At 40.9% G+C, this 27,902-nt stretch overlaps 1 long non-coding RNA gene and 1 pseudogene across 1 annotated transcript; one reads left to right on the forward strand and one right to left on the reverse strand.

Moving 5' to 3' along the window:
- Window positions 1–1,086: 1,086 nt before the first annotated feature.
- Window positions 1,087–27,749, reverse strand: LOC141425502 (uncharacterized). Its single transcript, XR_012450507.1, has 3 exons — window positions 27,612–27,749; window positions 26,929–27,062; window positions 1,087–1,421 (listed from the first exon to the last, which is right to left on the reverse strand). It is a non-coding gene; the product is annotated as an uncharacterized lncRNA (long non-coding RNA).
- LOC109691623 (ATP synthase F(0) complex subunit g, mitochondrial pseudogene) lies at window positions 9,706–10,136 on the forward strand (annotated as a pseudogene).
- Window positions 27,750–27,902: the final 153 nt, after the last annotated feature.

A 27,902-nucleotide genomic window follows, 5' to 3' on the forward strand; every position in this document is an offset into this window, starting at 1 on the left:
ATCATGCAAGATTCAGGCTCTTTTTTTGTCAAGATGGCGCCCTCTCAAACAGCTGGAGTCCTTCTATCTGGTACCAGAGCCAGTTTGCTGAAACCTCAACCTATCATAGTAAAGAGTCTGACATTTCTATTTCCCAGTCCTGCCAAAAGGCACATTGAATCTTTAAACAACTCCAGGCAGCGAGCAAATGGACCCAACAGGGACATCGCATGATGGCGATGTACTGCTGGTGCTGAACAGAGTCAGGTGGCATTTGTGAAGTCTATGGAAGGCAGGGTACTGACATTCATGATACCATGGACCTGCACTAGCTCTCCACCCTGTGGTGGTTTTTCTTATCCTGGTTCTTGGGATAAATATTTGGAATATTTGGAAGGATACCTCACAAATTCCCAAAGTATCTCCAAAAACATCTGCATTGGATTCATAGCTCCAGAAAGGGGATCTCACCAAATTAGAATTGTGGCGTCCTTTGACTCAGTGCCCTGTGCCAACTCAAATTAACCTGCAGGTTCAGTTTTAAACCTAGTCCATGCTTCTGTGAGGTTAGAAATCAGAACAGGAGATATCTTCTGGAAGAAGGCTGGAGATCATGACTAGGAGAGGACATTTTTGGTGTTCTATTTGTTGACCTGGGCAGTGGTTTACTGTGTGTGTGTTCACATGATAATTTACCATGTTCTTTTTTTTCCCCAGTGGCTGAGATGGTGCATATGTGTATAGTGAGGGCTCTGTACATGATTGCCAGTCAAATGTCTTCAGGACAGCTGAAGGTACTGACATTTGAGATGCTAAATCCTTTGGCCTGCTTGGCTTATTTAAGTAGAACCAAAGGAAGGATCCAGGTTGAATTCAAACTGTGGTTTATGTCTGGAACTACAGTTGTCAACGGTTTGATGCCACTGGCCACCAACCAGATAAAACTAGAGGTAATAGGACAGGCTCTCCCAGAAGAGGGTTGATGGACACTGGAGAGCAGTCTTTTAATTCTTAGCTTGGCTATCACCAAGGACCTTTCTTCCACCCACATTTTCAAGGAGGGTTGGCTGACTTCTGGGTGACAGCTACTAAGTTCAGAAAGAATGCAGTGTAGAGGCCAAAACCATCAGGGGTTTGTAACACTTCTTCATGGTCCTCACTTCAATTGAACTTACCCTGAGACTCTTCTGCTCACTGCCTTTCTGCTGTACCCAATCACTCTAAGAACTCCTTTGAACTTTCTTGCCTGCCTTCCCTTTGCTCCTAGTTTACTTCATGTACCTCTGTCCCTTACTCATCATTTATCAAGTGGTAGGGAACTTAAGGGTCATGTAGAGCTGATGATCAGTAAATCTATGACTTACCTCTGCCCAGGTAGGAGAATAATATCCCAGATGCTAACACTGTCCATGATATTGTTCTTCCTTTCCCCAAAGTGAAACCTAAAACATGGGTAAAGAGAGGTGACAGGGAACATCTAAGCAAGCTCTTCAGTTTCCCAGAAATGAAAACACAGGCTGTCCGTTCCTTACAGGGCTGGGATGGAGGTTCTAAGCAGGATGCTAGCCCAAGAACAAAGAGTTCCCACAAATGAATCTTTTTTCTGTATTCTTGACAAAATCTTGGTATGCTAGTTTTTCTTCCCAGGAAACTTATGCTTCATCGGAATTAGAAGGGAATCTCAGAAGCAAATCAAATCTCTACTTTTGCTTTCTAGAGACAATCAAAGTGAGTCAATCATTTCTGCCATGTCGGGAGCCGAGATGCTGTAGAATCAAGTATCTCTATATCTCCATTTTCTCCCCAATTCCTGGAGTCTGAAACTTTGGACTGTTATAATATACCCTGTGGGTTATGGCAGAGCACTCTGGCCCAACAGAAAGGTTCTTTTGGTGCCCACTGCTGGTTTGCTTCCTTTTCAAAGCTCTGAATGGGGGGAAACACACCTGCTGTGTGGTTAGTAATAGTCTCTCCTCTAATCACTTCTTTAGATGATCAATTGACATTTGATTACTAGCAATTAATAACGTATTGCTGTGTTTCTTTCTCCCAAATAGCATATACTCTTTAAGGAGAGGGCATTTGGGGGGAAGTGGTGTTGGACCTGAGCAACTGCCAAAGAATTACATGTATCAAAGTTGAGCATATAAAAAGGCATTCATTTCTAACAGTACAGAGTGGATACTCCTAAGTGAACCTGAAGTGAAAGTAGGAATGGGAATTGGTAAGCTGGGACCAAAGCTCACCTTCGCCCTGAGAGTTCCTGTAGAACTCTGAGAGCCTTGAGTTTTCAGTTTGATGATTTCTGAAGGCATGGAGACAGGAGATAAAACCAAGGAGTCATCTTTCCCAGAGCTGGACTCTCAAAGCATACATGCCAGGACCTTCTATGTAAGGAAAATAAGTAAACCTCTACATAGATGGGTAAAACTGGCCTAGGTCATTCTAGATGGGAGGAAAAATGACATCTCCTTAGAATTCGCAAACAAAGGCCAGTGCTTCTCTGGGTTTGCAGTCCAAATTCATGAACTATGTGATTCAAAAAAAAAATCTCAAGCATAAAATTTGTTTAAAGTGATCCCAGATTGTTACTCCTCAGAAAACTGGCAGAATCTAACAGAACTCCTCTCTGTAGGAATTGTCAACTTCATCTCAGTTATTACTCAGAGACCAGACTCTGATGAAATTTCAATAATAATCACAGCTCACATTCAAGGTCACAAAACATACATAAAAATAAAACACATTGCATGAGAACGAGCAGAAACAGATCCACAAAAGCCTCAGATGTTAAATTTTTCAGACACAATGTAAAATAATTTTAATAGATTTAAAGAAATAAGAGAGAAGCTCAAAAAACAAGCAGACAACAAGAGAGTATAAATAATTAAGTAGACTTGGGAAAGAACCAAAAAGAATTTCTAGAAATAAAAGATAATGTGTTGAATCCTAAAACTCTGTGGAGAAAGAGCAGGTTGAACATAGCTGAGGAAAAAATTAATAAACTGGAAGCTAGAGATGAAAAAATTATCTAAATATAGATCAGAAAGACTAAGACACAAAACTATGGAAGGTCAAGGGATAGGAAGGGGAGAGACAAGAAAATTGAATTGTGCCTAATTAAGGTTCTAGAAGGAAATGGAAGAAGAAGGAAGAGGTTATATTGAAAGAGACAGTGGCTGAGATACTTCCAGAACCATGGAAAACATAATCTTTAGTTTTAGGAAACTCAGTGACTGTCAAGAAGATACATGTTTAAGAATTCACATCTAGGAACGTCATGAGGAACTGACCACCAACCACAAAGAGAAGACTGAAAGCTGGCTACAATGAAGTGATGGCTAGACTCATGACTGACTTAAGCAGCAATCAGATACAGATGCAGAATCTGGATGAAACACTTACTAAGATGGTAGTCATAAATAAAAATATGTTAATAGCCACAAAAAGTTATCATTAAATAAATGTTCTAGTAAAGGATAAAGATAGATTAAATTTTTTAAATTCCAGATACATGTTAAGAGTCAACCAGGAAGCTAAAATTATCCTAAACTTGTATGCATTCAATAACATAGCCTCAAAAATACAGAGCAAAATGATAGGATGATAAGAAAGATGCAAATCTCACTAACACAGTGAGAATTTTTAAGATACAACTTTAGGGAAGTGACATCAAGTGAACAAAAAAGAAGTGAGGCCAGGCACTAGTGGCTTATGCGTATAATCCTAGCTAGCTACTTGGGAGACAGAGATGAGGAAGGTTGTGGCTGAGGCCAACACAGGCAAATAGTTTGAAAATACCTAACACAAAAAAGGGCTAGAGAGTGGCTCAAGCAGTAAAGCACCTACTTAGCAAGTGCGAGACCCCGAGTTCAAACCCCAGTACCACCAAAAAAATGAAGTAAATGAAACAAAGAGACAATTAACAAGCGTGATTTAATACTCATATACAGAAAATTACACACAATGATTAGAGAATAAATATTCTCTCTGAGCACAGCATAACATGTTTATGAAAACTGGCCACATATTAGGCCAAAGGACTAGTCACAAGAGACTTTAAAAACTGCTTTCATGTTAATTGCATTTTTTGGCCACAATTCAACTGAAAAGAAGTCATATCAAACAGGATAGATTAAGTTATGCTGTGGGACCAACACCACAGCATAACAAAAGTTCGTTGTTGTGGTTTTGCTCAAGATGTAGACAATCCCCCAAAGCTGTTGCTCTCTGCGTGGCCCACAGTTCTAGATCTGGTGTATCCCAGCCCAGTTTCCTACAAAAAGGAAAAAACATGAAGAATTGTATGCTGCTTTCTTAAATGCTTCCACTGCATTTCATTGGCCGAAGCTGGTCACATGGCCACAACTAACTTCAGGAGTCAGTGAACCCCATGGGTTCAGAAAGGAGGAAAACTAGGAATAATGATGAACACCACCATAGTCAACAATGTGAGAATAGGAAAATCCCTTTACAATGAGAAATTTTAAAACACGCTTCTAGAAAATAAATCATTACATAAAAGGAAAAAATGCATAGCCCTTAGTAATAACAATACTATGTATTGAAACTTATCTATGCAGTTAAAACAGCACTTACCCTGAAATGTATAATACTAACCTTGCTTGGCATATACTATGTAGCAGGCATTGTTTTATATATTATACATAATTACTCATTTAAATCTTGTAACAATCCTTAAGGTAGGGATAAACGAGCAAGCTGAAGCACAAAGAGGTTAACTGAAATCACACAGCTGGTAATAGCTCAGCCAGGAATTGGACTCAGACATCTGACTTTAGCATCCATGTATTATAGTTGCAAATGGTTGCTTTATAATATTCCTAAAAGATGCTATGGAAAGTGAATGGTTGAGAAAATATTATAAATAACTTCGTGCCAATAAATTTAAAGTTTTAGAAGTGGATAAATTCCTAGAAAAGTGCAACTTGTCAAAACTAACTAAAGAAGAAGTAGAAACCAGAATAGTCATGTAAGCATTAGAGAAGAAGAATTGAATTGGTGATTTAAAAAATACAGACCAGAAAACACCAAACCAAACAGTTTAGTAACAGGTAAAAATCCTAGCCTGATACTCCCAGAAAGCAGAAACTGAGTCAAGGGTTTGGGGGTTGATGATTTATTTTGAGAAGTAAATGTTTTATTTGGGGAGTGGGGAACCAGGAAAAATGAAACAGAACAGACAGCAAAAATAGGGCTCAATAATATGGGTAGAACATTTCTCAGAATCATGTGCCTGAGAGATGATACAGGAAAGCATTTATCCATGTTCCCAACATTTCTGAATGTTAACTGTCTTGAACTTCAAAAGATTTGCAAACCCTCAAGTGCTATGGGTTTCTCCAGGCCTCCCTCAGGGCAATAGCAGAGACTCAATAGGAGAGAAAGCGAGATGGATGGGGGAGATGGGGCAAGACGCTGGCTGGTCACACCTGTGTGAAGCTGGTTGTAGATGCAATAAAATGGATGTCAACAGAACAAGAGGTGGTGCACAAGAGGTGTTGCTTGTGTAAAGTTCTAGCACACATCTGAAGGTACCATCATTTTAATCTTATATCAATGCAGAAAATAGATCAAGAAAGATAAAGAACAGACATTTCTCAACTCATTGTATAAGACTTGATACAAAACCAAACAGGAACAAATGTTGATACAAAAATCTTGATACAAAAACCAGACAAGAACAGTTTTATAAAGGAAAATAATGAACTAATTTTACACATAATATAGATAGAAAAAATCTTTAAAGAATGTTAGCAAATCAAATTCAGCAATGTGTAAAACATTAACAGACTCAAGAAGGGAGAGAACAACATGATTACCTAAAAAGATGCGTTTAAAAGTATTCTATAAAGTGCAATGTTTTGTTTGTTTTGGAGATAGGGCCTCACTATCTAGTCCAGGCTGACCTCAAACTCACATTCACCTGCCTCCACTTTCCAAGTGCCAAGAATATAGGTGTGTACCACCATTCCTGGCTTAACTTTCATTATTTGTAGGTGATGTGATTGTCTACATAGAAAACCCCAAATCATTTACAAATAAACTACTGGAATTAATAATTTAGCAAGAATGCTAGATACAAAATTAATATATAAAATCAATTTCACCTATGCACTATAAACTATCTAATGGAAAAAAATTAAAAAGTGAGAAGAAGCAAGTTGCAATAACAGCAAAATCAAAATTTCCTAGAAATAAAATATAACAAAAGGTGTTCGACTTCTTTACGGAGACAGTGGTAAAACTCTATAGAAATATATTAGAGAAGATCAAATAAATAGATAATCCATGTTCTTGGCTAACGAGACTCAACATAACAAAAATGCCAAGATTTTACAAAATTTAATTGTGAATTCAATGCTTATGATAAAAATACTAAGAGGTTTTCTTGGAAGTGGGTAAGCTAGTTCTAATTTTTTTTTAATCAAGACTCAAATGCAAAGTAATCCTGATTTTAAAAAAGAAAAAGAAGGTGGTTTACTCCTCTGAACAATATCAACTCATAGTATAAAACTGTAACAGTTCTACCACGAGTTATCTGAGCAGGGAAAGGCAACAGACCAATAAATCAGAATTGAGACCAGATCCACGTATTTATGAATACTTATTCGTAACATAAGGAGGGATTGTCAAATCTTTGAGGCTGAACAGCCAGTTATCCATATGGAAAAAGATGAAATTGGGTCTTTATGTCAAACAGTATACATAAGTGTACTTATGTTGATGACAGGCTTAAATGGGGGAAATACAAAACTAGAAAACTCTTAGAAGATAATGTAGGAGAATACTGATAGGCCTTTAGCATTAAAAATGCATCTCTCAAGCCAGTTGCCATCATTCACATCTGTAATCCTAGATTCTCAGGAGGCAGAGATCAGGAGAGTCAGGGTTCAAAGCCAGCACCAGCAAAATTTCTTGAGACCCCCATCTTAACCAATAAGATTGGGCACAGAGGCATGCACTTGTCATCCTAGCTACATGGAGAAGCACAAATAGAAGGATCACAGTCCAGGATGGTCCAGGCATAAAGAGAGGCCCTATTTCAAAAATAACCAACTTAAAAAGGGGTGGTGGAGTGGCTCAAGTGGTAGAACACCTGCCTTATGAGGATAAGCCCCTGAGTTCAAATCCTAATGTTGCAGGAAAAAAAAAGCATCTCTCCTATATTTTGGGTTATAAACCAATACTCCATCACTTATTTTGTGGCTCAGGTTGTTCCAACTTTGGTCTACTTCAGTAGACTCCTGTGTCCCTTTGACACCCCCCCATAATTTTTTGCTTTTTGGTTTTTTTCCTTCTGAGCATCTGTTTATTTGTGGGTACTACAAGATTCTCTAGGCCCACCTTGTATATTTCTTGCCATAGAATCAGTCATTTCTCCATAGAGTTCTGTTTCCTTTTATTGGAGAATGGTGTTAGGAATCAAGATTTGGGTTCCGGGTATGCTTGCTGGTATTGTAGACCCTCTTAGCAGACAAAGTTAGGATACATGTCTGTAAATACTATAACTGTGTACATAAACATGTCTGCAATTATTTCTGTATCTATCCATGCGTACATATTTTAAACTAAACTGAAGTTTGTATTGAAGGCTCCCACTCTTATTCAGAGCTACAAAGATCATCCCAGCCTTGTTCTCTTGCTTATCTGTAACTTCCCTCTGTGACAGTCAGAAGCTTGGCTTATACACAAAACATTTCATAAATAAATGTCCATAATAGGCAAATAAGAATTAATGACAGGATAAATAAATAGAGGAAATAGACAAATCTATGCAGGAAAAATTTCTAATAATTTATGTAAATACCACCAACTCCGGACGGGTGTAAAGACATATTCATTGTGTGCATTGTGACTTCCTCTAAAGAGATCAGTATGGAAGACTGGAGGTGTGACTCAAGCAGTAGAGCACCTGTTTTGCAAGTGCAAAAGGGATAGTAAATAGAACTTTACAGTGATAAATCTGACAAACACTACCTCAGCCAAGTGATAAAGGTTAACAAATCAGTGACAGGTAATTATTAATAGCATATACTCTTGATATGGTAAGATGAAAATGGCACTTTACCTCTGTAGTGTTCTCTATAATTCCTGTCTAACCATGAAAAAGAAACAGACAAACCCAAACTTCAAGATAGCCTACAACCTGGCCAGTCCTCCTCAAAACCAGCAGGATCATCAAAAATGAGGAAGCATGAGAAAATATCAGAGCTGAGGAGACATGAGGACAAAATACAATGTGATATTCTGGGTTGAACCTAGGAACAGATTCAAATGAGGTATGGACTTTAAACAGTAACAACATATCAATGCTTTTATTCATTAGTTGTGACAAATGTACCATAATAATGTAAGATGTTGAGGAGGAAAACTGAATATAGGTTATAAGTAACACTTTTGCAACTTTTGAGTAAACTTAAAACTACTCTAAATAAAAATGCTTATTGAATGTTTTGAAAAGGGGGTACATTCAAAGGGAAAGATAAACAAATTTGGCTGTATTACAATGAAGAACTTCCTGTAAAAAGACACCAACAAAATAGTAGAAAGACAAGTCAAAGAGTGGAACAAGATAGTTGCCACATGGATAATCAACAAAGGATTAGTATAAAATATATATAAAGAACAACTCTGAATCAATAAGAAAAAAGATAACTATTACATAAAAAGCTGATCAGAAGATTTGAATAGCCATTTCACAGTATGAGATACACAAATGGTTCATAAACATCAGTAATCAGAGAAATGCAAATTAAAACTGCAAAAATACCACTTCACATGCCCAGATTAAAAAATCAACTCAAGTTTCTCTTGGTTTTTGGCAGTACTGGGTTTTGAACTCAGGGCCTATGCACTTGCTAGGCAGGTGCCCTACCACTTGAGCCACTCTGTCAGCCCTTCTTGGTGTTGGGTATTTTTGAAATAGGGTTTCACTTTTTGCCCCAGGCTGTCTTGGGCCAAGAACCTCCTGATCTCTGTCTCCCAAGTACCTAGGAATGTAGACATAAGCCACTGGCGCCCAGCTGTCAACTCAAGTTTTAGCAAAGATGTGGGCCAATTGGAGCCATTACCCACTGCTGAAGATGGGATAACCCAGTAACCCTACTCCTGGACATGTATTCTAGAGAAATTTGTTCATATGTACCAGGAGATAGGCACAAAACACTCATGAAAAAATGATTTACAGAAGCCAAAACCTCTCTGGAAGAAAGAGGTATCCATCAATGGGGAAATGAATAGACAAACTGTAGTATGTTAAAAAAAAAAAAAGCGGGAGTCGGGGAGGATACTGTGTGGCAGTGAAAACATAAAGAAACTATGAGGACATATATCCATGTGGTAAATCTCAAAAACACAAAATTGACAAAAAGAGGCAAGTGGCAGAGAATTTAAACAGAATGGTTTCTCTTATTTAATGTTCAAAACATGAAAAATTGGATAGTCTAGTATTTAGAGATACACATGCAGGTGGGAAAGTGTAAAGAGATTGATTTAATACAAAGTTTAGGGTATTGGTGAATTGTGGGGAGATAATGTTTTCTTTCTTAATCTAAATGGATGGGTATTCATTGCAGTGTTAGTGTTAGTATATGTGTGCATAACCACAGCACACCCTTTATGTATCACGTGTGCCACAATAGTCAATAAAACTAACTTGCTAATTAAAAATACTGATAAGTAAGGTGTCTAGACAGATAGCTGATGGTAGATGTGAACTGGGACTATTCAGTAGGTAGAATCCCTTTACCATTCCTCCTCACTAAGGTTGACTCCAGTATCCAGTCCATCCACTTTCTCATGTTTAAAGGACTACCCCTGAAGGCCTAGTTGGTCTGTAACCTTGTGGAGAAGGTCTCTGCGCTGGTGAACACTGCTGCGACTTACTGGAAGCCTTCTTTGGCCACATTTTGGTACTATGGTGGGGTTGAACAGGATTCTTCAACCTCTGCTGAGATTCCTACAGCTATTCAGAGCCTCTCCAAAACAATCCGAAGTGTTCAAACTGGTAGCTTCAAACAGCTCATGCTGAAGGAAGCTATGTTGAATAGCTTGGAGGCCACTGAATTGTGAATGTGGTTTTATATCAGGGAGAGACCATAGGTAAGTGTGGCATTATTGCTTATAATGTTTGAAAGCCAATTTTTAATGTCTGATTATATTTGACTTATTATTTAAATATTCTTGGACCACATGTGATCAGACTGCTAGCTGAATAAAATAAGATGTGTCAAATATTAAATGTAAAAAAGGACTTTTCATTTTTCTTCTGGTCATTCCAAGTAATTGTCAGTGTAATCCTCCTGGTATGCCATCCTCTGACTTTTCCAGCCATCCTGAGCACATGCTTCCTCCAGAGCCTGCCCATCATATCTGCTCCTCTCTGTTCCTATGGGGACTAGATTTGTTAACACTTGGAACTTGGATCTCTGTCCAAGTTCCCAGGCCTTGGGCTGTACTTTCCAAACTGTTCTGTTATCCAAGGCTGAAGCTCTCTGTGGATTCTTGCTCACTTACAGGCATCTGGCCTTCATATTGTTCTGCTATTTGTGTTATTTTCATCTCAAAACAGGAAAAAAAATCAGTTCACAAGTCCGTATACAGATGTAGGATAAAAATGACATTATCTTCAAATTCAACAAGTAAGAGTCATGTTTTGCCTCCACATTTTGGCATTGTAGAGTACTGACCTGAGCTATGGTTCTGGACTCAAACTGACCTAAATTTGAACGTCAAGCCTGTCATTTTATAACTGCACAATCTTGAGCAAGTTACTTAACCACTTGGACCTATAGTTCCTTCATGTATATGATGGAGATCATTTTTTCTATCTCACAAGGGTGTCATGAAGATTAAACAAAACACACTTGGGAGGCTGAGGCAGGAGGAGTGTGAGTTCAAGGCCAGCCTGGGCTACATAGCAAGATCCTGTCTCAAACAAACAAACAATGTAAATAAAAATAAAGCAAATAACACAGAGAAAGCACTTAGCAGGTTGTCTGAAATGTAAGAAACAATAAATATCAGTTGTTATTCCTTTGTTTTTATCTTAATTATTACTGGTTTGCTTTGGAAGCTGAGTTCACTGTCATAGTGAAATTATTTTTTGTTAAATTTCCTAGACTCTGAAATAGTCCTTTCTCCAAAATTTCTCACCCTCCTGCTTTCATTGCCTTGTCTTAAATCAAAGTGAGATTGCAGGAAGTGAACCTAAAATCTCCCTAGGCAGATGAGAAGTTGTCCAGGTTCTCAAAGTTTTCCAAGTGGCCAGAACAGTTCTATACCATTCTTAGTAATTTCCCACAGTCTTCTGCTAGTCTTGAGTTCCTCTTGATTTCAGTTCCTTTTACCAGGCTTATTGTCCATTCACTTACAACCCTTAGTGCAGAAAAGGAATAACTGGCCTTTATTTTTTAATTTATTTTTTATTTTTGGTGGTACTTGGGCTCTTGAATTTAAGGCTGTGTGCTTGCTAGGCAAACTCTACCACTTGAGCAATACCTCCAACCCTTTTTGCTGTAGTTATTACAGCAAAAAGTCTCATTTTTTGCCCAGGCCAGCTGGACCACAGTCCTGCTATTTATGATTCCCACCCTTGCTGGGATGGTACACATGAATTACCACGCCCAGCTTTTTCTCTGGCTGAGATGGGGTCCTGTTAACTTTTTGCCCCGGCTATCCTTGAATAGTGATCCTCCTGATCTCAGCCTTAGAATAATAACACCTGGCACCCAGTAGGAACTCAAAAGTGTTTGAATAAAAGAACCAAAATTAAATAGATTTCTTCAATGCAGGACTTCTCAGGAACTTTCATGTATGAATCTGTATTATAACTCTTCAAGTAGCTAGGATTATAGGTGCGAGCCACTGGTGCCCAGCTTGACATTTATTTTTAATTCTGTGATAGTGGCTGAAAATTCTCAGTGCCCTTCTTCTTTTATCCATACAAAAGAATCTTAATTTGTTTGCCCTTCCCTCCTTCCTGTCATTCAATCCTACTGATTTCGTAACTTTTTAGGATATAATAATAAAGCCAACAGTCAAGAAGCAGATTGGCAATAAAATATTTAAAACTTACAAAAACAATAATCTACATGAATAACCTTTATAACCTTTGAAAATAGCTCTTGACTGCCAGGGCATGTTTTATGATTCAAAATAAAAATCAAAAGAGTAAAGAAAAGAACTCCCATATGGTAGCTGAAATCTGCAACTCTACACTAGAGTTTTATTCTGCTTAACCACTGTTAGAATACAAATTCCTCCCAAAGGATGCAAACTATCTGAGAGGGACAACACTTCAGATCAAAGCTTTGCAAACTGTTCCACTGCAAACTACTTCTATGGGATACTCATTCTGGAAAAAAAAATTCTATGACAAATTAAGGTTGGAAAATGATGGATAAAGTAAATATCTGGTCCCTTCTTGCTTTTTTTTTTCAGTAGTGGGGTTTGAATTCAGGGCCTTGTGCATGCTAGGAAAGCACTCTACCACTTGAGCCAGGCCCCTACCTCTTTTTGCTTTAGTGGTTTTTTTTTTTTTTTTTTCAAATTAGATCTTACACTTTTTGCCCAGGCCAGCCTTTGACTATGATCTTCCTACCTATGCCTCCTGAATGACTAGAATTACAGCTGTGAACCCCCAGGTCCAGCACCCCTTCCAACCATTGAGATCTCACCAAACATGCAAAAACTCACTCCAACCTCAGAACCTTGGTATTTGCTAGTCCTTCAATGTGGGATGTTCTTCCCAGATCCTCAGGGTTGGCTTCTTGTCATTCAGATCCAGCTCAAATGTCTCGTCCCCAGAGAGGAGACCCCATTTAAAGTGTCTACCCCATCTAAAGTAGGTACCCCCACCACATCACTGCTTATGCCAATCTTTATTGCTACCTGAAATTATAAGTTTTACTTGTGTATTATCTGCTCTTTTGATTAAAATCAAAAGCCATATATCTATCCTATTCATCACCATAACTCTGATACTTAGAATAACACCTGGCACCCAGTAGGAACTCAAAAGTGTTTGAATAAAAGAACCAAAATTAAATAGATTTCTTCAATACAGGACTTCTCAGGACCTTTCATGTATGAATCTGTATTATAACTCTTCAAGTAAGCGACACAGTAGGCAGAGTTTTCCAAAACTAATGAAAGTATTTCCTGAAGCTTCTGGGAGAAATTTTTACATTGCTCAAACTTCTGGAGACACTGTTTTAGGTTTTACAAATGACTTTATATCTAGATAAATTTTTTATTCTGTCTGGAAGTCAGTATAACAAATTAGAGAGTCAGGAGGATCTATGAGGCTATAAACAGAGTGAGATGTATGGATAATGAAAGCGAAGATGGAAATGACCCTACAAGTAAGCAGTAATAAGTAAGTGGAGATATTTGCCCAGGGTCTCGAAGTCTAGATGATAGATTTCTCTTAGGATACCTCTGTGAATTAAGGCCTCTCTCAGTCCCCTTGTTCCTAGCATTGGGTTCATTTACTTCTGCTGAGGTTTTTTTTTTATGAACAGAAAAATTATCACCCTTAATAAACACACACCGACACACACACACACACACACACACACACACACACCATATACAACTTTAAAAAATGCTCCAAATTATCTCCTAACAGGTAAATTAGAATGTAACTAGCCAAGATGTTATTTTGTAACTAGCAAGGATTCTGTGCCTGCCACATTCACATTCTGGTTGTTTGTCATTTGAATGACTCCATAATTGCCTTCTCGCTGCATCTATTAAGGGCTGATGCCAGGACAGACTGAGGAAGTGCTAAGGAGACTGTCTTGTCCACTCACTACCTTTCTGGGGGAATATTGATCCTCTTTACAAATGTGTTCCAGAACTTCTTAATTGCTTTTGCCTGGGCAGGAGAAGGATGAATGGCGAAATGAGAAGGGCATAGTGGTGGGGAGGAAGAGAAGTAGCTGCTATCTGGGGGAATTAAAATAACATCTCATCTTTGTCTTGGGTGAACTACAAACAAGTTCAATACTTTAATTTACTTGAAATACTGTTTTGCTAAATAGTTAGTTAATAGTGGCTTAATAGTTCACAGGAAATAAAAATGATCTTTACAGAAATAAGGCCCCAATTAAACCGTGTACTAGCTACAGAAGTATTATGATTGCACTGAAAATTCAAGTACCATAAAAATTGTTTTCTGGAAAGTGATGTGAAAAACTGTCAACAGGAAAAAAAGTGAGAAGAACTTGGGTTGGGTGAGGGATGTGTGGAGGAAGATTTTTACTTTTCATCTTCCTGTTTAGCTTGGGTTCTTACCATATGTATATAATACTTTTTTTAAAAGTTAGTGCACCAAAAAAATGAAGTTCCTTAGTTGAATCACCTGTCTTCAATTTGGTACCCAAATTTTCATTTGGGCAGGAATAGAAGAAACTAGAAACATGGGAGATGAATCAGAGAGGGCCAACTCAAAACTCCTACAAGAGGGGCTGTGGATGGGGCCTGGCTAAGCCACTGGGCTTGGAGTCACTTGCTTTCCCTGAGGTGTACAACTAGCCATCACTAAAAAGAAAAACTAGTAATGGCCCCAGTCCTCAGCTAGTTGAATAAAGGCAAGAAATCTAACAACTTACTGAAATGTGTGATTTTCCAAATAGAAAGGGATTAGACTTTTTTTTGTCCCCTTCAATTCATTGGCACTATACACAGAGGCCTTGTCTGGTTCATGACTGTATAAAACTGGAAGCACTCCTAACTTTCCAGAATTTGATCTTTCTAGTCTGCTCTGTTGGCTTCTGTCCTGAGAGATGGAATGACCACTGGGCTACACTATTAAGGAAAGACCCCCCCAGAATTGGCTATTTGGTGACTAGATCATGCACTTTGCTAGGAAACAAAGGTATAAAGCATTAGCTCTTACCCTCTGGGGGTAGAAAATTCTCCAAATAAACTTTGAAGAAAAATAATGAGAAGGAAGAAGAGAAGAAAAAAGAGGAGAAATAAGCTTTAAAAAATTAAGTAACCTTAGTACCCTCAATATTTTTAAAGAAATGTGATCTTTCAAACCAGGTAACTTTCAGGTACTTATCCATATAAGTCTTTGTAGCCTTGACTCCCTCCTTCCCTTTCCTTCCTTCCTTCCCCCTTTCCTTCCTTCCTTCGTTCTTTCCTTCCTCCTTCCCTGTCTTTCAACAAACATTTTTTGAGTAACTACTGAGTGAAAGGCATTGGTGCAACAGAAGATACACAAGTGAGCAAGACAGTTCCTATCTTCAAAGAGCTCATTAATACAACATCATAAGAAGTCTAATGAAGTTTCAGTGAAGTGCTAGGAGAGCTGTTCATTCTGAGTGAAGAGACAGAAGGTTATACAGTGGTAGTAACATCTGAACTAATGAGAGAGGCATGGTAAGCAGGATTTTAACAAACCTCCCTGCTCCCCTGTGTCACCCCTCCAAATATATAGTAAAGGGAGATTATCCCAGAAGGCCTAATCTAATCACATGAGCCCTTCAAATGCAGGGCATTTTACATAGATGGTGACAGAAGAGTAGTCAGAGAAGGGTTCTACGTGCCAACTCTGCCTTGCAGGTGGAAGGGGCCATATGAAAATGAATGCACATTATCTTAAGGACCCATGAGAGATCCAGCAAGAAAGGAGTGATCTTGGAAGCAGATTCCATCCAAGAACCTTCAGATAAGAGCTCCCCTGGCCTACATATTGATTTTAGTCTTGTGAGACACTGAATAGAGCCTGCCTGGACTTCTGACCTGCAGAACTGTGAGATAACACTTGGTTGCTGTTTTAAGCCATTCTGTGTTTAGTACTTATTACACACAATAGAAACCAAAACAAAATGGTTTCTATTCAGAGGGAAGAGTGTGAGCCTGATGATACAGAGTACTCAGAGATCTTAGGGAGAGTGTGTAGCTTGGTACCAAGGGAGTGATATGTAAAGTCTACAAAGTTGAGTTTGAGTCAGATTGGAAAAGTCACTGATTTTCATACATGTCAATGAGTTTGGACTTTATACTTGAGTACTGTGCTCTATGTCCTTTCCACTCCTAGAAACTACATTATCTCCTGTCCAGTGTGGGAATATTTCTCTTATTTGATTAATGTATGGGATGCCCATGTCATTTTTGTGTGTATATATCTTTCCTTTCTCTTCTATGCTGTTTAATCTCATTCTTGCCCTTCACTCTTAGAACTGTTTCCCTTTGGGGTGGGGATGTCCAGAAGTCCTGATGATGTGACAAGTTAGAACTGTGGTAGCAAGACATAGCTGTGTGATCATGGCCTTGACAATGTCCTCCTACCCAAGTCCACCAACATCCATCTCCAGGTCCTTAAGAAGTGGCTGCCTGTTGATGAGAGAGAGTGGAATCAGCTTATCTAAATGGGAGAACAGAATGGACCAGAGTCTGGGTGCCTCCTTTAGGCAGTAATAATAATAATGAAGATTTAAGCACCAGACCAAGGATCTTATTGGTTGAGAAGTACTATCTGGGAAATGAAGACAGTGAGATGTGTCCTTCGGGGACATAGAAAAACCATAATCCATCTCAGAGTCTTCAAATGAAAAGACTTTGAAGAATAAAGTTATGTGTGATCTTTCTCTCCTTCTACACTTAGATCCCATGAAAAGTGCCTCCTCTGATGGACCCAATCAGAAGCCAACCAGCAAGGGAACCCAGGAAGATGTAGTCCAGAGGGGAGAGACTTTTGGGGTGCAAAAAGGTAGAGAGTGTATTTGGAGGTGATTGAGAAGTGAGGAGCAGAGAATAACAAGTGTATAATGGAACCAAGAGACCTTGTCATGTTGTGGACTTTACCATGATCTGGGCCATGTGTGGACACAATCAGGACCATGCTTAACCCTGAGACCTCTTCCATGGCTATTTTCTTGACAGTGAGAACCAAAGAAGGGACCGTCTGAAGATGGGGACAACAACAAAGCTCTAATCCTGAACCTCCAACTTGGGACCCTCTATGACTGTACTTAGGAGAGGATTTGGGGGATAAACTTGGAGATATCATATGCCATTGTGGGAGAATCTAGCCCAGGGACATTTAGGGGCTTCCCAGAGATTAGACCCTGGACTATTTAGGATCTACATACTCAGAGCAGTGGGAAACTATGTCTGGAATCGTGGGCTTGACTGACCACTTCTGCCAGGACTATGAGCCTGGATATGGAGGGAGAGGAGCAGGAAAGAGATTGCACAGGGGAAGGATGTGGTTGAGCCCTTCTTTAAGAGCACAGCTTGTTATCTTTTGGGTCAAGAAAATTACAGGGAATTGATAAATTTACTAGAACAGCAAGAATCACACTGTTTTTTTTCAGTTTTAAATAAGGACATTCTTTCTCCAAAATATCTTCCTTAGCCTTAGGAGGATCCTAGGAAAGTTTTGGAACAACCAGATAGTTAGCGGCTAATTCTGGGCGAGGACTATAGACCTTGCTATTACTACAGATGGAGTGACCAATCCTACCACATGCCCCATGAGGCTTCTTGTCCAGTGTGGACAACCCTCTACCTCCTATCATCCTTTGGCTCAACAGGTTATGTATTATCTCTCACCTCTGGCCCAGCTCCATAGCTCTCCAAGCCCCAGAATCACTGTGCCTGTGGTACTTTAAGCACCAGGTCAGCAACTGCAAGCAAAGACTGAAAGCCCAGAGGATGGGCCAGGGGACACATCCCTTGGCTGAGGAGCAGTCTCTCCTTCCTCCAGATGATTCTGTGTGACCTGGTGCAGGACCCTGGGCCCTCTCTTTCAACCTCGAGCAGCTGGTCAGGTACCTTTCAGAGACAACTTGTTTACTCTGCTCCTGGCCCAAACTCTCTCTTGGACTCAGAGAAAGCCCCCGCAGCAGAGATTTGGCCTGAAAATTGCACAATCAGACACTCTGTTCATGTTCCCAGACACAGGGAGACCAGGCCAAGATGGGGTGGGAGACCCAGGTCAATGTGGCCAGTGGAGGGTAAGGGAACTGAACCCATGACCCGGCTGCCCTGTGGTCGCCGCAGCCTGTGTGAACCCACAGGCAAGACACATGTAACAGCGTCATGGCCCAGGCTGTCCAGTCCCCCTGAGGCTTTCCAGAGAATCCTGGGGCCCGTGAGCCTATCATAAAGCCCTCAGCAAGACCTTTGTACACACTTGGGCAGGCAAGAGTAGGTGGGGGTCTGATGTCTAAGTGGGATGGACAGCCAGCAACAAGTCCTCCCGGGTTGATATCCAAAGATGAACTGAGGTCTTGACAGAGTTTATTAGCATCACTGCCAGCAAACCCCTGTAAGCAAATGACCAAAAGTTGGGAATCTCTGCCCCATGTTAGTACTTCTTTCCTTGCCCTAACCCTCAACCCCAGGACCCAAAATGCCCCTGGAACAGATTCTGCCTTCCAGAGGCACCAGGTGCAGGAAAGTTCCCCGTCAACAAAGCCCTCTTTCAGTTTCCCAAACTCGATCCAGTAGGTTGAGGCCAGCCCCCCACTCACCCCACCCCAAGCACAATTACACAGCTCACCTGCCATGGTGGTTATCAGCAATCAGGCCAATTACTCTAACTGCCGGCAGCCTGGAGGAAGGGACCCACCCACACGGTGCTGCTGAGAGACTTTCTTCCAGCAAACAGCCTACCCTGAGTGGCACTGCTACCCGGGTGCCCTCTGAGAACTTAGTGTACCCGCTGCTCCTGATGACTCCCCTCACCACCACCGCTCCCCAATATGAGGAGATAGGGCCAAGTCCAGCCAAGGAGGGCAGAGAGCACCTCTGCATCAACAGGAGGCTACAGCAGCCTCAAGTCTATTCTCAGACAAGCAAAGAGTGATGCAGTGATACCAATGGTGAGCCCATGGAAAGATCTGGTTTGTGTCCTGAGAAAGCTGAGATCTGCATGTCACCCTATGCTGTGAACTACTGCCCTCAACCTAGTGTTCTTGCTGCCCTGATCCCGGGACTGAGAGTGCTGTTGAATCCAGTTCTGTCCATCCAAGCCATTCTTGACCCATTAATGCTACTTGGCTTGCTTTTATCTGGGCATGCGTAGGGATGAGCTAACATAAAGGAGGAAGTCACCAAGAGAATGGATGCATCAGTTCCTGTTTCACATGAGAGGTCTTAAAAACCCACACTCTGGGCATCTGCACAGGTGGACCTCTTAGTTTTGATCTCTTGGCTTAAGCTATGAAAAGTGTTGTATAGATGTACTAACCCACATGGTTTCTGTCCTTTACCCTGTCCTTGAGTACTAAAAACTAGGTTGATTAGCCATAGGACATTGTGCAGAAATTGCCTTGATGTGTCATGCTTGGCCATTTATTTGCATGGACACGTATTTTTAATGGGGTTGTTTGGTTCCTGAGCATAGGTTATAGTTTCTGAGAACCCTCTTGTTACCAAGAAAATCTGGTCCTTTCTGTCATTTTTCGTCAGCAGAAAGGCTTTCAAGCAATGGAAGCCATCCCTGCCCCTGAGGGAAGGTCTTTGATGAGCTGGTGTTTTGAGGCTGCCAGTTTAGTGAAGGTGGGGTGGTAGTGATGGCCCCAGTGACACAAAGTCCCCTTCATCACACCCCTCGAATCACTCCCACCCCAGGCTGTCACTCATGTCTCCCTGGGTTCTTGACTTTCACCTGGCATCTGACCAGGCCCTAAGAGAGTCCTCTCTTGCTGGGTTGGAAGGTAGAGTAGCCCTGAAGAGAGGTTGTGTGCTCCTTTGCACTTAAGGCCTTATGGGGCTTACCTGAGCATACCCACATTGCATTCCCTGCAGACTCAGATGTGCATGACAAGGCCTGACCTCCTATCTTCGTTCTCAGCTTTCTCCAAACCATGGACACTTAGCCTCCACAGTTGCCAACCCCCAACCCACTGGGAATTTCAGAAATGAAACCACCTCACCAGTCAAGCCTAATTTGCCATTTTGAGGTCTAGCCTTTGGTTGAATGAGTAGAGAGAATGGAGACTCCAAAGCCAACAATGATGGTAGGAAACACAGAACATACAACCAAGTGACTATAGGTGCTTCTTAGATCTCCCCCAGGAACACAACTGGTCATCTAATCTGTATATCTACCTATACTTCCCTTTTCCCTCCTACCCCAAAATAAAAAATATCCACTTTTCTGGCTTCAAAGAAAAGCAGAGCCATTCCTGCCAACAAGACTCTTCAGAGCAAATTCCTCCCTAGCCAGTATATTCTGGAGCCAGCACAGGAACCTGTAGACGACATGTGTGTGACTTCCTGAGCATGCAAGGAGGGAGGGCTGCAAAGGGAACTACAAGATAGGAGAAATTACAGCCAGGGGTCAGAGGAAGATGCAGGTGGACAAAGCCTGAGAGGATAAAGGGGCTGGCTCAGACTCACAGATGCTGGTGGAACTCGCTGTGTCGATGACTGAGCTGAGTCAACTTGTGTGTTCCTGTTAACTGTTGAAGGAAATGCACACCCAAGTAAACCAGCAGTGAGGAACAGGGGTTTGTAGGACAGACCCAGGGCTAATAAATGTAGGTGGCAGATGGATCACTGCACTTTAAAGTTCCGGGGCCAGGACTTGGGAGAATTATTAGAGAATAATTCATGCTCATTTTCCTGGGCACGGCAATGACATCTTCAATTCCTCTGGATGCCTCCTGCTTAAAACTCAGGGATACTAACAAAGTAAATATGTGCAATGCTAATGGATATAGCATATCTACTAAAGGACAGAGATTCCCAGATTGGAATTTTTTAAAAATCATCTATATTTTATTCATAACTCATAATGTTGAAAGTAAAATGATGTAAAAAAAACCAGTTGGACTGGGCAGGGTGGTACATGCCTGTAATCGTAGCTACATGGGAGGTGGAGATGGGATCAAAGTCTGAGCAAATGTGTGAGACCCTATATGAAAAATAAACTAGAGCAAAAAGGGCTGGGAGCGTGGCTCAAGTGGTAGGGCTCCTGCCTAGCAAGTGTGAAGCTGAATTCAAAACCCCAGTACTGCCACAAAAAAAAAAATTCAGTATATTATTAATATCAGGCCAGATTTGTAATTTGTTCTTAAGCAAAAACAAAATGACAATAACAATTCCTCCCCCAAGCATTATAAACATAAAAATGATCATTACTAATGATATTACACTAGGAATAATCAGTATGCATTTAGCAGTATAGTCTTGAAATATATGAAGCAAAAATTGACAGTTACAAAGTGAAATTAATGAATACCCAATTACAGTGGAAGATTTCCACTTATCTCTCGTAGAAACAAGAAATTCCATCAAACACAAAATTCCATCAAAAAACCCACAAATTTAAGAAGTCAAAAACTAATTAAGAATGTAAATCCTTTTAAATAGCATTTATTAAGCATTGATTTAATATATATATATATCAAACTTGTGCCCAAACTACAGAAGACATATTCTTTTTAAGAACATATGGCAAAATATTTATAAAAGTAATTATAAGCCAGGCATGATGGTACATACCTGTAAATCATGCACTTGGATGGTTGAGGGAGGAGAATTGAAAGGGTTTTTTGTTGTTGTAATTGCTTAGGTTTTGTTTTGTTTTTCTTTTATTTTGGTGGCACTGGGGCTTGAACTCAGGGCCTCATGCTTGCTGAGGAGGCACTCTACCACTTGAGTCATTCCCTCAGCTCAAGGATTGCTTGAGGCCATCCTGAGCTATATAGCAAGACCCAGTCTCAAAAAGAAAATACCCAAAAGGCCAAAAGAAAATGTTTATATGTTCTGTGACCATTCTAATGAAGTAGAATAAAAATTTCAACTTTAAGAAGATAAATAAATAAAATGTGTGTATGGAAAACTTCAAGTGTTCACCTAATAATTTATAGGTGAAAGAAAAATAGGTATGGTTAAGAAATAGTTACAACAAATAGCAATAAAAACCATATACATCAAAGTATATGGAGATAGTGACAACAATATTGGGAATGCATAGTTTTAAATATATTGATTAGAAAATAAGAGAACATTAATGAACTACATATTCAATTTTTAAAAAGAAACAAGAGGAAACTCAAAGAAAGTAAAAATAAAACCTAGCTACTCAGGAGGCAGAGATCTGTAGGATCACATTATGAAGCCAGCCTGGGCAAGTAGTTTGCAAGACCCTATCTTGAAAAAAAACCCATCACAAAACAGGGCTGGTGGAGTGGCTCATGGTGTAGGCCCTGAGTTCAAATCCCCAGTAATGTAAAAATAAATACATAAAAATTTTAAAAATAAAAACAAAAAATTAATGAATCATGAAACATAATAGTTGATAAACTCAGATCTAGATTCTCAGATTTCTAAACCTGACAAACTTAAAAAAAAAAAAAGCGAGATTCATCTAGGAAGAAAAAGGAAAGAGGAAGCAGAAAGAAACTCAGAGCCAACTAGAGGTACCATACAAGCCTTACTGAGAGTGTCCTGTGTTCAGGGAAGATCAATCTCCCTCCCCTCTTCAGCTGGCTGCATGGAGCCCATGTTTTATCTATCACCTTCCATAGCTGGCAGTCTGGCACATAATAGATATTCAGTGGATTGGTTGTACAAAACCAAATCCTCTCCTTGATCAGTCTGTGACCCCAATATTAGAGCAGAGTTTATGAACAGAAATCTTCAACCAAGTTTATATATTGCCAGTTGTTACTGATGTGAAGCAAAGGACTAAAGTTAGGTACACTTAAAAAAAAAAAGAAAACAAATCAAGATCAGCCTGATAATAATAATAATCCTCTTGTTTACTTCACTAAGATTTGCTTGAATAAGAGAGAAAAGGGTAGAATTATAGCTGCAGGGGTAGGGAAGGTGTTCATTGCCCAGAGCACAACGAAGACACCGTATCCCACCTGCCATAGTTCTTGAGGGAGGGAAGCAGTTTGAGAACCACCGGTGGTTACGCACAAGATTCTACAAAGTCAAACTAAAGCCAGACCTGTTTGATTTTCACCTCAGCCTTCAAAATCAAAGGAGTTGGTCCTAGCTTTCACAAACTGATCCAAGCAGGTCAGGAGCAAGATCAGGAACATGCCTGAGGTTTGCACACAGCCAGCTGAACTTTAAGACACTGAAGTGTAGGACTTCCAAAAGTTCTGCCCTTTCAAGGCACCTAGGTCCTTGTGGTTCTGACTCGCATCTTGGCTTTCTTTGTTCTCTAGGAGAGGTCACCCCTAGGCCTTTTCAGTCATTGCTAACTCAGGATGAATTTGTATATCGATGTGTTCCTGATGTAAAGACGTGATGGGGGCAGGTTGAGTGGGCTGAGGGCACTGGGCATGAGGACATGAGGGTGCTGGCTGCCCAAGAGGAAAAGCAGAAAGGGAAAACTGCCCAGTGACGAGTTCCACCCAAGGGCCAGCCCTGAGCCTGTGGTGAGCTAAAGGGAGAGCCCACAAACTGGGAAAGGAAGGAATATGCCCCATGTCCCGGTACAGCTGGGAGCCATGTGGCCTGTCTGGGTCAGGGCCAGGAGCACAGGCAGACTAGCAATCAGAGGGTAGAGACGGAGGCATAGAGCATCTGGCTCTACAAATAACAACTTCCAGGGAAACTGCTTCACGCTAGTGCTCTGCAGAACAAATGCAAAAGATGAGAGCAGTTATCAGTCCATCAACCCCACCTGCCAGGTCAGCAGCACTTACCTGGGAGCCTTTGAAGGCAAAGCCCAGCAACCCCAAAACAATGTGAACAAGCATGTGTAAGGCACTTTACAGTGTCAAGAAGACTTTAAAATACATTATCTCCTATGAGTCGCATGATGTACTCTGGGAAGTGTGTATTTAAGATTGTTTTTATTTTGCAAAAGAAGAAAGGCTCAGCAAAGACAAGAAACTAAGGACAGATCTGGGACTTTTAATCCCAGGCTCAGTATATTTTATATCTTTGCTTCTCAAAGTGTGGTTCATGAGCCAGCAACATCAGCCTGCCTGGAAGCATCTTGGAAATACAGAATTTTGAAGCTAGACCTAGTGAACTAGGACCTGCATTTTAATAGGATCCCTGACAATTCATATTTATGGGTGCATGAAAGTTTGTGAAACACTATTATCTCATATCAGACTACCACTCATTGGCAACTGATAATCTACTGGAGTGATGCTCGGGGGCATTTCAGTATTTTATTTTATTTTATCTTTATTTCTTTCTTTTTGCAGTACAGGGGATTAAATGCAGGGCCTCCCGCTTCCTAGGCAAGTGCTCTACTATTGAGCCACACACCAGTCCTTATACTTTTAGTTTGTTTTTCAGATAAGGTCTTGTGCTAACTTTGCCCTAGCTGGCCTTTGACCATGATCCTGAGTAGCTGGAGTTAAGAAGTATGTGCCACCATGCCCAGCCTGGCATTTAAGTGTTTTAGAGCTAAGAGGGATCTCTCAGAAACACCCAGGCCTACACCATATGGCACAAATGATGACACAGCCAAAGGTTCAAAGCAAATCCCCAGCAGAACTGGGACAAAACCCAAACTCTTCCTTTTTTTTTTTTTTGTGGTACTGGAATTTGAACTCAGAGCCTGTACCTTGAGCCATTCCACCAGCCCTTTTTCAATGCAGGGTTTTTTTTGAGATAGGGTCTCACAAATCATTTGCCCAGGCTGACTTCAAACCGTGATCCTCCTGATCTCTGCCTCCTGAATAGCTAGGATTACAGGTGTGAGCCACCAGCGCCCAGCAAAGTCTTTCAACTCAAAAGTCTCCCATTATACCTTTCCTCTTCTAATTTCTTTGTTTTTATTTTCATATTTGGTGCTTTCTATTTGGGGCTCTGTTTAAAAGCAGACTTTCCTTAGTATTGCAATTTAGCAAACATCACCACATTCTTCTGAGCATATATTAACAGAGAATAAAGCAACAGATGCAATTACTGCCTTTTCTAGCATGGCTGCTGTACAGTCTTTTATATTCCTGGTGCAGTCACGTGATAGGAAACTGCAGAAAACTAGCCTGGCATGAAAGATTAATCCTGGATAATCTAGAACAATCACTAAGTTGGTTACAAATATATATTAGATGTAGTAATATGAGGGCAGATATACTTAATAATAAGGTGTGGATCTATACAGGTATCTATGTATCTGCGAGGAAGCAGGCCAACCTAAAGTGTGCCTATCCAGCAATTTTTGTCTGGTTACTTTATTAAGTATAGGTGGCCAAACTGGATAATTCAGGCTACTGATTGATTTTTGTACCTAAGTATCCTGGTTTTGCTGTTTTATTTATTTATTTAAAGTTAATCTGATACTTGACAAGTCTCTGCTTTCCTCATGCTCTATGAAGGAAAAATACATGCTCGTGTGAGTGTGAACATATGTTTTAATAGGTGCACTTACATGTAACTCAGTGTTGTTGAGATGACGTAGTGTGAACTCAAACATTCATCCCACAAGTGGTAGGAAATCCATTTCCTCTTAATATCTCTAGGAATGTCTTGGGTAAAGATGGGGCTGCACTTATGTTTTTTCCAGTCAATTCTGCTTCTTTGGAAACTTCTCTCCTGTGTCTTGTCTCTTGTGGGCATTTTCACTCCCCTCTTGCATTGATTCAAATGTGACTCAGTCCATGTTCCTTAATAATTTCTCTAAAATATCACTCAACAAAGTAAGCAAAACTCTATGACATGTAGATTACTGTTCGATTTGGAAGCATCTGGAGTGCCGTTCTTGGCTGCATAGTAGAATAGCTCATAACACTAACTACTAGAATCTTCATTCTTTTAAGTCTTGAAGCCATCTCCTCTGTTCATATCCCCCACATTCTTCTTCTTGTGTTCAAGCCCTCTACCATGTTGTGACTTCCTCCTCATCCAATCTCCTTTGAAGCTAACCAGCCTTCACCTGTCAGGTCTCATTTGGATCATGTCTTCATCTCAGCCAAACCCCTCCCATTCAAGGGTGCCTTCCACAACCCAAATGACCCATCATGGTATCTGTTCAACAAGTGCCTGAAAATGAATTGACACTGTCTGTGACAGAGGGTCCTTTTCCAACATCCCAAGGCCTTCTGTTGCAGGATAGATAGCTGATGGACAGTATAGCATGTGCTGGCAGATGTGTGTGAATGTATGCATGAGCATGGGTAAAAGTATATGTACATGTGAGTGTGTGTATGGGTGGTCGTGTGTGTGACTGCATAGGTAGCACAACACTAGGAATTACACCACATGTGATCAGGAAAATGTATAGAGTGCATGTTTAGATTAATTCACCAGGTGTTATATCCAAAAGCTCACACATGCCAGTCCCATGAGGGACTCCAGAGATTCCTCACCCTCAAACTACATCTGCTTGAAAATTAATAATAAGTTAATTGGTAAATAACATGAAGACACAAAGGAAAACAAAGGGATAGAGCCATGGGGAATTAGAAAGACATTTAAAAAATTGAACAGCATGTTCCAAGGCCATTCTGGTTCTCAGACTTGGGCTACAGCAACTTTCCACAAATGTCACTGGGAGGAACAGACCTAGGTAGGAGTTTCTACTTTTGAGGAAAGGAAGACCTGGGGTGGGGGTTGGGGGGAAGAAGAATGGTGGTGCAGCCTCTCCTCCAGAGATCTTGAAGGCCCAAGATAACCCAAAACAGGGGAAGGACCTGGCCTTTCTGAAAGAAGAAGGAGGGCAAGGATGACCTCTGAATGTCCAACCTAATTCAAGGGATTTCCAAGCAAAATAGAATGAGTTCACCTGCAGCACTGGAGTTAGAAGGGACAAGGCCCTTGGGGTACAAGGGTGCCAAGGTGGGGTTGGTATTTCATCAGTTCCTCCCACACTGTATTCTCTAGGGCTCAGAGGCCTCCAAGGGACCAAAGTCACGACAATATGTTTAATGTCAGGTGCATGCTGATGGCCTGCCCTATGGCATGTCCAGGAAGCTCTGCCGTGCAAGTCTGGGAGACTTCCTCCACTCACCAGCTCCAGTCCCATCAGACTCTAACCTGGCTCTGACAGCTGTGATCCTCTGGGACGAACGACTTCTCCAGGGAACCAGAAAACAGGTTGCATCCCAGCTCCATTGCTTACTTCCTGTGTGGCCTTTGGTAAGTTCCAGATTCACCTGGGCATCCGTTTCCTTGTTTAGGAAAAGGCAGCTGTAATACTTCAGCATTGTTGGGGGTTAATTTAGTTAAGTCATAGAATTATTAGCATTGCATTGTGTCTAGGGGACAGTGGGTACTGGTGATGGTTTCCCTCCATGATGTTCAGTGCTCAAGCACCACACAGACAAAGCACTTGATGGCAGAGACAAGTGTCACTCATCTTTGTACCCTCAGTACCTGGCACTGTGCCCAGCATGCCCTAGGGTATCCAATAAGCTTACAAGGAAATGAGCTACATTTGACAGGTCAGAAGGTCATGGAGAAGGAAGCATTTGATAGAGTCTGTCTGTGACCTGAGAAGGGCAGGGACCCAAGTTCCCACCCCAGAACCCAGCTCCTCTCCACACACACCTAGGTCTGTGTCTCTCAGAGTTCACATATTTTCTCTCTGGCCAGGTTCATTCTGAGTGTGCTGCACACTGAAGCGTGGCTTTGACATGCTCTGCTCCATCTGATCTGAAAGGCCCCCCGACACTGTCCCTCATGCTGTGACTCCTCTTCCACTCTGCCCCCTCACTCACCTGGCAGACGATTGTAAGACGCCCAATGAAAATTTAACTTCAGACACTTTTATACTAAAAACGATTTTTGGTTTATCTTCAATTGGAGTTGAATTGGGCATCCAGGAACCCCTGGCCCCTCCCCAGACTGGATGAAGGGGAAGAGCAGGCCTTCAGATGGGAGGACCTGCCTTTGCTCTGGAAATAGAAAACTGACACTGGTAACTGAGTAACTCTGGAGAGGGGTTAAGGCACTGGCAGGGTCTGAAGGAACAAAAATAATCTGTCCTGCTTGGGCAGCGATGTGAATCA

Source organism: Castor canadensis, chromosome 8, assembly GCF_047511655.1.
Source record: "Castor canadensis chromosome 8, mCasCan1.hap1v2, whole genome shotgun sequence".
Lineage (NCBI taxonomy): Eukaryota > Metazoa > Chordata > Mammalia > Rodentia > Castoridae > Castor > Castor canadensis.